Source organism: Petaurus breviceps, unplaced genomic scaffold (assembly GCF_028583685.1).
Source record: "Petaurus breviceps papuanus isolate PSGF00001 unplaced genomic scaffold, PetGlider_PUasm1.0 78, whole genome shotgun sequence".
NCBI lineage: Eukaryota > Metazoa > Chordata > Mammalia > Diprotodontia > Petauridae > Petaurus > Petaurus breviceps.
The window spans coordinates 439529-448361 of record NW_027186502.1 but is presented as its reverse complement, the minus strand read 5'-3'; the positions used below and the strand labels follow the sequence as shown (position 1 = coordinate 448361).

Here is an 8833-nt window from a genome sequence, read left to right as displayed (position 1 = left end):
GAATTTAAAAAGATGACAAAGGAACAGAAAGAGAGAAGACAGAGGGGGAGAGAAGAAAGGAAAGAAAGAGAGAGGAGATAAGATAAAAAAGAAAGAAGAAAGAGGCAGTGACAGCAATACAATGATATGACAACTCCAAAAGACTCATGATGGAAAATTCTATCCATATGTAGAGAAAAAAGTATGGAGTCTGAATGTAGATCAAAGTCTACTATTTTCACCTTTTTTTGTTTTTTTTTTCTTTCTCATGGTTTTTCCCTTTTGTTCTGATTCTTCTTTCCCAACATGACTAACGAGGAAGTATGTTTAGCGTGATTGTACACGTATAACCTATATCAGATTGCTTGCTGTCTTGGGGAGGGGTGTGGGGAAGGAAGGAGGGAGAAAATTTTACAAATGAATGTTTTAAAAAATCTTTTTATATAAAAGTGGGGGGGGGGGGGGGGAATTAAATACTATTAAGTAAAAGAAAAAGAGGCAGTGAGAGGCCTCTTTCAGTGAGAGAGAGGGAGAGAAGTTATTCACCAGATGGGACCTCCCTGTGGCAAAGTAATACGATTCTGTGATGTTTCTAGTTACCTCTCCTTTTGTGTTTCTACACATTCTGTGTGTCCTTAGGTAAGCCTCATATGAGGGATATATGCTGCCAAATGTCAGAGGTCTTAGCCTCAGAAAACACCAAAGAACTAAGAAATCATGATTCAACATCACAAGGTCATCAACAGCTGCACATCAGACAAAACCTTTTGAGTCCTTCCATTTCCTCTCAGGCATCCCTGTATCAAAGGTCCTGGGACCCTGCCAGTCAAAAGTCATAGGACCCCAATAAGGACAATGAGAGTTTAAACCACCAAATCAGTATTGCCTAGCAAGTTAATGGGGAAGAGTAAGGAAGAGACTCCTGTCTGCCATCATGCACATTAGTTAAATTGTGCTTTCTGAAAATGGGACCTTGTGGTTTAGGCAATGCCTCAGGGTCAGAAAATGACTGCCAGAATGGAATAGATGGCATAACCTCTGGGTTGGAGGAACTGACCTTTATTTTGATTTCTCCTTTTTTGCTTTTTTTTTTGGAGGGGGGAGGGCAGGGCAATTGGAGTTAAGTGACTTGCCCAAGGTCACACTGCTAGTAAATGTTAAGTGTCTGAGACCAGATTTGAACTCAGGTCCTCCTGACTCCAGGGTTGGTGCTCTATTCACTGCACCACCTAGCCACCCCCCTTGACCTTTCTTTTGAGAGGACAGGTAACACATACTGCGTGTGGGTAGCACAGGGGAAAGGAAAATGAGGAACAGGAGATGTGGAGAGACAGTAAAGTAGTGTGGAAGGAATGCAGAACTAGGAGTCAGCACTGTGGTTTTCCAGTCTCAGCTCTGCCACTCATTTCTTGGACATCCTTGGGAAAGTTATCCAATCCCTCTAGGCTTCACTTTCTCCATTCCATAAAATGAGGAGGTTGAACTAGATCTCCAAAGTCACTTCTAGCTTGAAAATTCAATGAAATGAAACTAAAATGAGTGCTAAGAACTCCCAGTCAGCTTGGAGAATAACAATAACTTACATTTGTATAGTGCTTTCAGATTTACAAAGCACTTTTTCAACAACAGCTTTGCAAAGCATATCATGTAAATATTATAATGCCCAGCTTGTTTTTGCTGTTGTTCAATTGGTTTTATTAGTTGTGTCCAATTCTTTGTGACTCCATTTGGGGTTTTCCTAGCAGAGACACTAAAGTGGTTTGCCATTTCCTTCTCCAACTCCTTTTAGAGATGAGGATGCTGAGGCAAACAGGGTTAAGTGACACCTTACAGCCAAGAAAAATGATACTCATAGAGGTTAAGTGACTTGAGAGAAAATCTGTAAATTGAAAGAGACCTCAAAACCCATCAAATCCAACCTATATCTAAACACTTACTAAATGGTCCTGAAGCAGACCATTCCACTTTTTGATTGCTCTAAGTATTAGTAAGTTTTTTCTCATACTGAACCTAAATCAATTTCTATGAAGTTCTCATCTTTATTCTTTATTCTATAGTTGGGGGAAATGAAGAATAAGTGTCATCCTTACTCTCCCACATCAGAGCCCTTCGAAGAGCTGAAGACAAATCATGCCTTCTTTAAGGTGACCTGAATCTTCTCTTCTTCAGATTAAATATCCTAGTTCTTTCAAGTGATGCCCCTATAGTTGGTCATTTCCAGACCCCTCATGATCCTTGTAGTATTCCTCTCAACACACTTGATGTTGGCAATGTCTGTCCTTAAAGATGGTACCCAGAGCTATACACAATACTCTAGATACATTCTGCTCAGGTCAGAGTCCACTGGGAGTCTATCACCTCTCTCATTCTAGGCACCATGCATCACAAGCATCCCATGATGACATTTGCCTTTTTTGACTGCCACATTATACTATAGAGTTATACTGAACTATTCCACATGTTAGTCCACTAAAACCATCAGATCTTTTTCAAATGAACTGTTCTAGACTTGCTTCTCTTAACCTGTATTTGTGAGGCTGATTAACTGAACTCAGAAATAGAAATTCACATTTATTCCAATTAAATTTCCTATGATTAGATTTAATTCATCCTCCCTAACTCGTGGTTACCTTTTTTGGATACTAACTCTGTTGTCCAACATGTTAGCTCTACCTCTCAGTTTCATGTCACCTAAAATTAGAAACATATGCCATCTATACCTTCTTTCAAGTGAGTGATAAAATCTTGATATTTCAATGGATCTATGATATCATCAAGGCAGTATTCCATTCAATGGGACAGATTGCCCTATCTGTGCCAACCACACCCTATTATTTTGTGGCATTCTTTTCTATGGGGCAGCTAGGTGGCACAGTGGATAGAGTTTGGGGTCTGGATTCAGGAAGACTCACTCCTCTTCGTGTGTTCAAATCTGGCCTAAGATACTGACTAGCTATGTGACCCTGCACAAGTCACTTAACCTTGTTTGCCTCAGTCTCCTCATCTGTAAAATGTATCTTTGAGAGAAAAGAGATCACACAAGTGGGAAAAGGACCTGTATGTACAAAAATATTTATAGCAGCTCTTTTTGTGGTGGCAAAGAATTGGAAATCAAGGGGATGCCCATCAATTGGGGAATTGCTAAACAAATTGTGGTATATGAATGTAATGGAATACTATTGTACTATAAGAAGTGAGGAGCAAACGGATTTCATAATAACCTGGAGAGACCTATATAAACTGATGCTGAGTGAGGGGAGCAGAACCAGGAGAACATCGTACATAATTACAGACACAATGTGTGTGTGATGACTAACTCTGATAGACTGGGCTCCTCTCAGCAATGTAAGGTTATAAGACAGCTCCAAGGGACTCATGATGGAGAGGGCTATCCACATCCAGAGAAAGAACTACAGAGTCTGAATAGAGATTGAAGCAAACTACTTGCTCTCTCTCTTTTTTGTTTTGTTTTGTTTCTTCTTTCTCATTATTCATTCTTCTTTACAACTTGACTAATGTTTAATGTGAAGGTACATATAGAACCTATATTGGATGGCACACTGCCATGGAAGGGGGCAGGTAGAAAATTTAGAACTCAAAAACTTGTGGAACTGAATGTTGTAAACTAATAGGAAGTAAAGTATATATATAAATTCTTTGAAGAAACCTAACTATGTCATGTCTATAAGATTCTTTTGATCTGCCAGTATATTTACTATTTAAAAAAAAATAAGTTAGCTCAGCATTCCCTGTTCTTAATTAAATCATAATAGCTTTTAGCAACAATGGTTTCCCTCACTAAATGCTCAAATAGAATCTTTTTCGTACTACATCCTAGAATCTTGCCAGAAATTAAAATCAAGCCCACTAGCTTATTATTCCCTCGTCTCTTTTTGAAAATAAGCACATTTGTCCATCACGATACCATGACAAGTCTCACTCTCCATAAAGTCTGAAAGATCCCTGACTGGGGATCAGCAATTATATCCTACAGTTCTTTAAGTTCTCTGAAATAAAAGCATATCTGAAGCCAGTGAAGTAAGCTCATTAAGGACAGGCTAAATGTTCTCTTGTCCTTCTTGCTGTTATAATTTAAGAAGACAATATAATGAAAGCTATAATCCTACTATATAAATCTCTAATACAATTTCCTTTCTGAAATTATTATTACCATTTGAACAGGATAATAACAAAAACTTTATTCCAAAAAGCCATAATAACCCCAAGAACTCAAAGGAAATCTTAAGCAGCTGTGGCAATGTTAAATTCTGACCACAGAGATAATCACCTGTTGTCACGGTCCCATCAGCCCTGAGCAGTGATATTATTTCTTTTTGAATCCTTCTCCCACCCCCAATATAACTAGAAAAATCTTTGTTTGTTTGTTTGTTTTCCTTAGGATTCAAAACCAGTCACATCACCCTGAGATTTGGGGATCCTGACACTTTTCTTGCTGGACTGTACTGGTCCTTTGTATTTATCTCCTATTGTATTTTAGGTATTATTCATCTTCTATTTTTGTTGTTCAGTCGTTTCTGTCATGTCCAACTCTTTGTGACCCCACTTGGGGTTTTCTTAGCAAAGATACCAGAGTGGTTTACCATGTCCTTCTTCAGCTCATTTTGCAGATGAGAAAACTGAGGTAAACAGGATTAAGTGACTTGCCCAAGATCCCAGAGCTAGTGTCTGAAGCTAGATTTGAACTCAGGAAAATGAATCTTCCCAACTCCAGGGTCAGCACTCTATCCACTGCATCACCCAGCAGCCCATCTTCTATACATGTCTTTAAAATGTAAGTTGATAAAAAATAATAATAAACAAAATTTTTTAAATGTAAGTTGATCACTATGAAAGACTTGGCTACTCTAATTAATACAAGGATGCAAGACAATTTCAAAGGACTCATGATAAAAAAAAATACTATCCACCCCCAGAGAGAGAACTGATGAATTCTGAGTGCAAATTGAAGTATAATTTTCTTACGTTCTTTATTTTTCTTGCTTTTTTTGAAATATAGCTAATATGGAAATGTTTTGCATGATTTCATATATATAATTGATATCATATTGCTTGCTTTCTCAGTGGGTGGGGAAGAGGGTGGGAGGTAGAAAAAGAATTTGGAACTTAAAGTTTAAAAAGAAAAGAATGCTTAAAATAAATAAGTAATGATTTTTTAAAACAATCATTGAGTTCCCAGTACATTTATGTCAGTTTTTTTAGACACATTGTCTTTTTCTTTATCATTAAAGTTATTTCCATTGTGTCTTTAGAATTTCCTGCTGGACGACTAAAGTAAAAATATATTTATTAAGAATGTATATACAGAGCCTTTCTCAGATTGCACACCATCTAGGGGAGGGGAGGAGGAAGGGCGGTGAAGAAAATTTTAAACCCAAAAGTTTACAGAAGTTAATGTGAAAAGTAAAATTAAATTAATTTTAAAAAAAGAAATAATTTCCTGTTGGATTGGCATTCTCTGTAACATTTTAGGCCATTGGACCTACCAATACTTTTTATGATCTCTTTGAAATCTTCTCTCCCCAAATCCAGAAGGCGTATGCCCAGCTTTCTGCTCATTCTCTCCAACAGATTTTTAAATGGAATGGTTACTTGCCTTCAAAGTCCCCATCTTCTATATCACAGCAATCACTTCCTTCCTCTTTGGGTGTCAAAATTAGATTCAAAATAGTAGTTACCTCACTTCCCCCACATTTTGAAAGATGAAATTATCCTTATGATAAGCCAAAAGCCATAAGCGTCTTTGCTTTGGCACAAAAAGAAACATTCTCATAGATGTCTCAATAACAGTTCCTAATCATGATTATATTATGCCTCTGTGACAGGTTTATGATCTATTTCCTAAACACTTTGATTGTTTCTGTCGTCTCTCCTAATGGTCTAGCTAGGTGTTTCTTCCTATGCTGATTCTCCCTCAAATGTGCTCCCTACTGTGCATGCCATCTGGACTGCCTCGCTTGAGAAGATCTTTTTTTTTTTTTAGGGCAATTGGGGTTAAGTGACTTGCCCAAGGTCACACAGCAAGTTTTTGTGTTAAGTGTCTGAGGCCGGAGAGAAAATCTTAATGCATATACCATTTTGTAGTGAAGGCTATTATCCATTCTGTCCCACTTAAATATCATATATCTTTTCAGGGCCTATTTGAATCTTGAGTCCCATCCTACCAAATTTCACAGATTTATAACTATATATATTGAATTTATCATTCGATAAATCAATTGACCCATGACTTCATCAATGTGGGCACCCCTTCTGATGGTGCAAAGGGAAATAGAACCATCAGTGCTTTCTCATTCTATGTGATTCTGTCTACATCTTCTTACGTATCCTCAATAGGATTTCCATCATATATGCTGGCACCCCTCCTTTAGGTCTTTCAACATTTGGTGGGTACCATTGTGGTACTTAGACTTTTCTTCATTTTCACTATATTACAAGTTGACCTCCTCTTCTAATTATAGATCTCCTGGAGATCATTTATGTCATTAATTCCATGCAAGTAAATGATATTTATGTGGTCACCTTTGCCTCCCTGTGTTAAGTTCTATAGTTTGCTCTGTTGTGTATTTTTATACAGACAAGTGAAGCCATGGATATTTTAGCCAGCACCCTGCTTGGACTGAATGACCCTGGGCAAGTTAGAACTTCCCAGTGCCCCCAAGCATCTTTCTAAGACTCTAAGTTACATATGAATTGCTGTTCTGCAATTGAAAGAAGTTCCCATACCAAAGAGTTTCCCAAATTCATAAAATCACAAGAACATACCTCACCCCACCTTTAGAAAAACCACTCCCTCAGATTGTCTCTCCATCCTCCCACCCCAGGATTAACTTCAGAGTTCTGAGTTCTAGCCTGGCACAAATGGATAGCTGTTCCTTCACTTTGGGAGTCACTTTGTCCTCTCCCTGAGGTTGGGATGCAAGATTGAAAAAAGACAGATTTTACTGCCCAAGAAGAAAGGGCATCATCCTTCAACGTGGTCATGAAGACAGCGTGGAGCAGTAGAAATGGACAGAAAACCCTGGACATGGAGTCTTTTTCTGATATTTGTTAACTATGTGACTTTGAGTGAAGAATAACCTCTCTGAGCCTCTTTCCTCTTCTGAAAAATGGGGATAATAATACTTACGTGATTTACCTTAAAGGGTAACATGGGATAGTCAATAAAGGATTCACCTTGGAGTCAGGAAGACCTGGTTCCAGGCCGAGTTACTGACATAAACTAGCTATGTGACTTGGGGAAAATTATTTTTATTTCTAAGAGCCATAGGCAATGGTCTAAGATTTATAAATTATGAGTAAGTTGCTGATCTGTTGGTGGAGGGAATTTCCATACTGGAAGTTCTCCACCAATGAAATAACTCCTTTCTCCCCACCAAAAAAGTTATCTATCTCACATGTCTATTGTGAGGTTCAAATGAGGTGATATCTAAAGTACTTTGAAACCCCAAAAATTCATATAAATAAAGATTATTGCTATCGTCCTTATATCATAGGATTTAAGAATTATGTAATTCTCTTATTTTACTGATGAGGACAACTGTGACCCAAAGAAGTTAAATGATCATCATCAACACAGTATAAGGTGTTATTAGTTCCTGATTAATTAGAGGTTAATTACACACTATATAATTAATTATTCTAGGTTCTGGTTTCCATTGATATCTTTGGAACATATCCCTGTTTGCTAGAATTGCCACTGGGTAAGAGAGGCAGGGGCCGGGGCAGGGGGGGGGGGGGTTGGTGGAGGGGGGGAGAAAGGGGAAGGGAATAGGTAAGGACCAGAAGAATAAAGAAAAACTCTGATTCATCCATTTTTTGCCACCATCTTGGAAAAGCTCTGATTAAATAGGTTTGGTGATTAAAATTACCAGCCAAAATGAGATTTAGGAATTATCAGTGCTTTTCATTTATTCATGCTATACTCTGTTGCATATAAATGAATGAATGAGAAAGTATTTGTTATATACTTACCACATGCCATGCACTGTTCTAAGCACTAGGGTTACAAATTCAAGAAATCATGACAGTCTGCTCTGAAGGACCTTCCCATGAATAATCAAACACTGGTTTCATTGATCATGGTTCAGGTCAATAATAATAAATCATATTTCTTATGTGTCATAAGGATGCTTTTCCCACCACATCCTTGTGAAGTAGATAGTGTGAATGTTGTTACCAGGCCCCCATATTACAAATGAAGAAATTGGTGCTCAGAGAATAAAAGCATCTTGACCATTGTCACAAAGATACTAAATGCCAGAGACAAAAACTGAGCCCAGTTCCTCTGATTTAGTCCATCACCCTTTTTGTTGTATTCTACTGCCACTCTCTATGCTGTTTACCCAGAGCATGGGCTCTCAAAGTGTAGTCTGGGGACTCCAAGGGTCCTTTCAGGGGGGTCTACAAGGTCACAATTTTCATGATAATGCTAACATATGTTAATTTCTAGTAGAGCAAATATTGATAAATGTAAACCACATAAACAAAAGCTCTTTGGAGGGGAAGTCAGTAAATTTTTTTTTAAAGCAATTGGGGTTAAGTAACTTGCTCAAGGTTACATGGCCAGGTATTTCTGGGTGGATGCTAAGTGTCTGAGCCCAGATTCGATCCCCCAGGTCATCCCAACACTGGGGCCGGTGCTCTTACTGACTATGCTACCTGGCCGCCCCGATGTCAGTAATTTTTAACAGAATAAAGGAGTCCAGAGATAAAAGGGGGGGGGGAAGTCTGAGAAATATTAATCTAGAGTTGGGGGGGAGGGAGGTAGAACAAGCTTTTGTTAAGTACCTACTATGTGTTGGACACCCTGTGCGAAGCACTTCACAAATATTAT

The 8833-nt window shown here is 38.2% G+C and overlaps 1 protein-coding gene across 5 annotated transcripts in view; it reads right to left on the bottom strand.

Annotated features, from left to right (window-relative positions):
* Positions 1 to 8833, bottom strand: part of VWF (von Willebrand factor) — a 212622-nt gene that overhangs the window by 192605 nt on the left and 11184 nt on the right. The window lies entirely within an intron of this gene.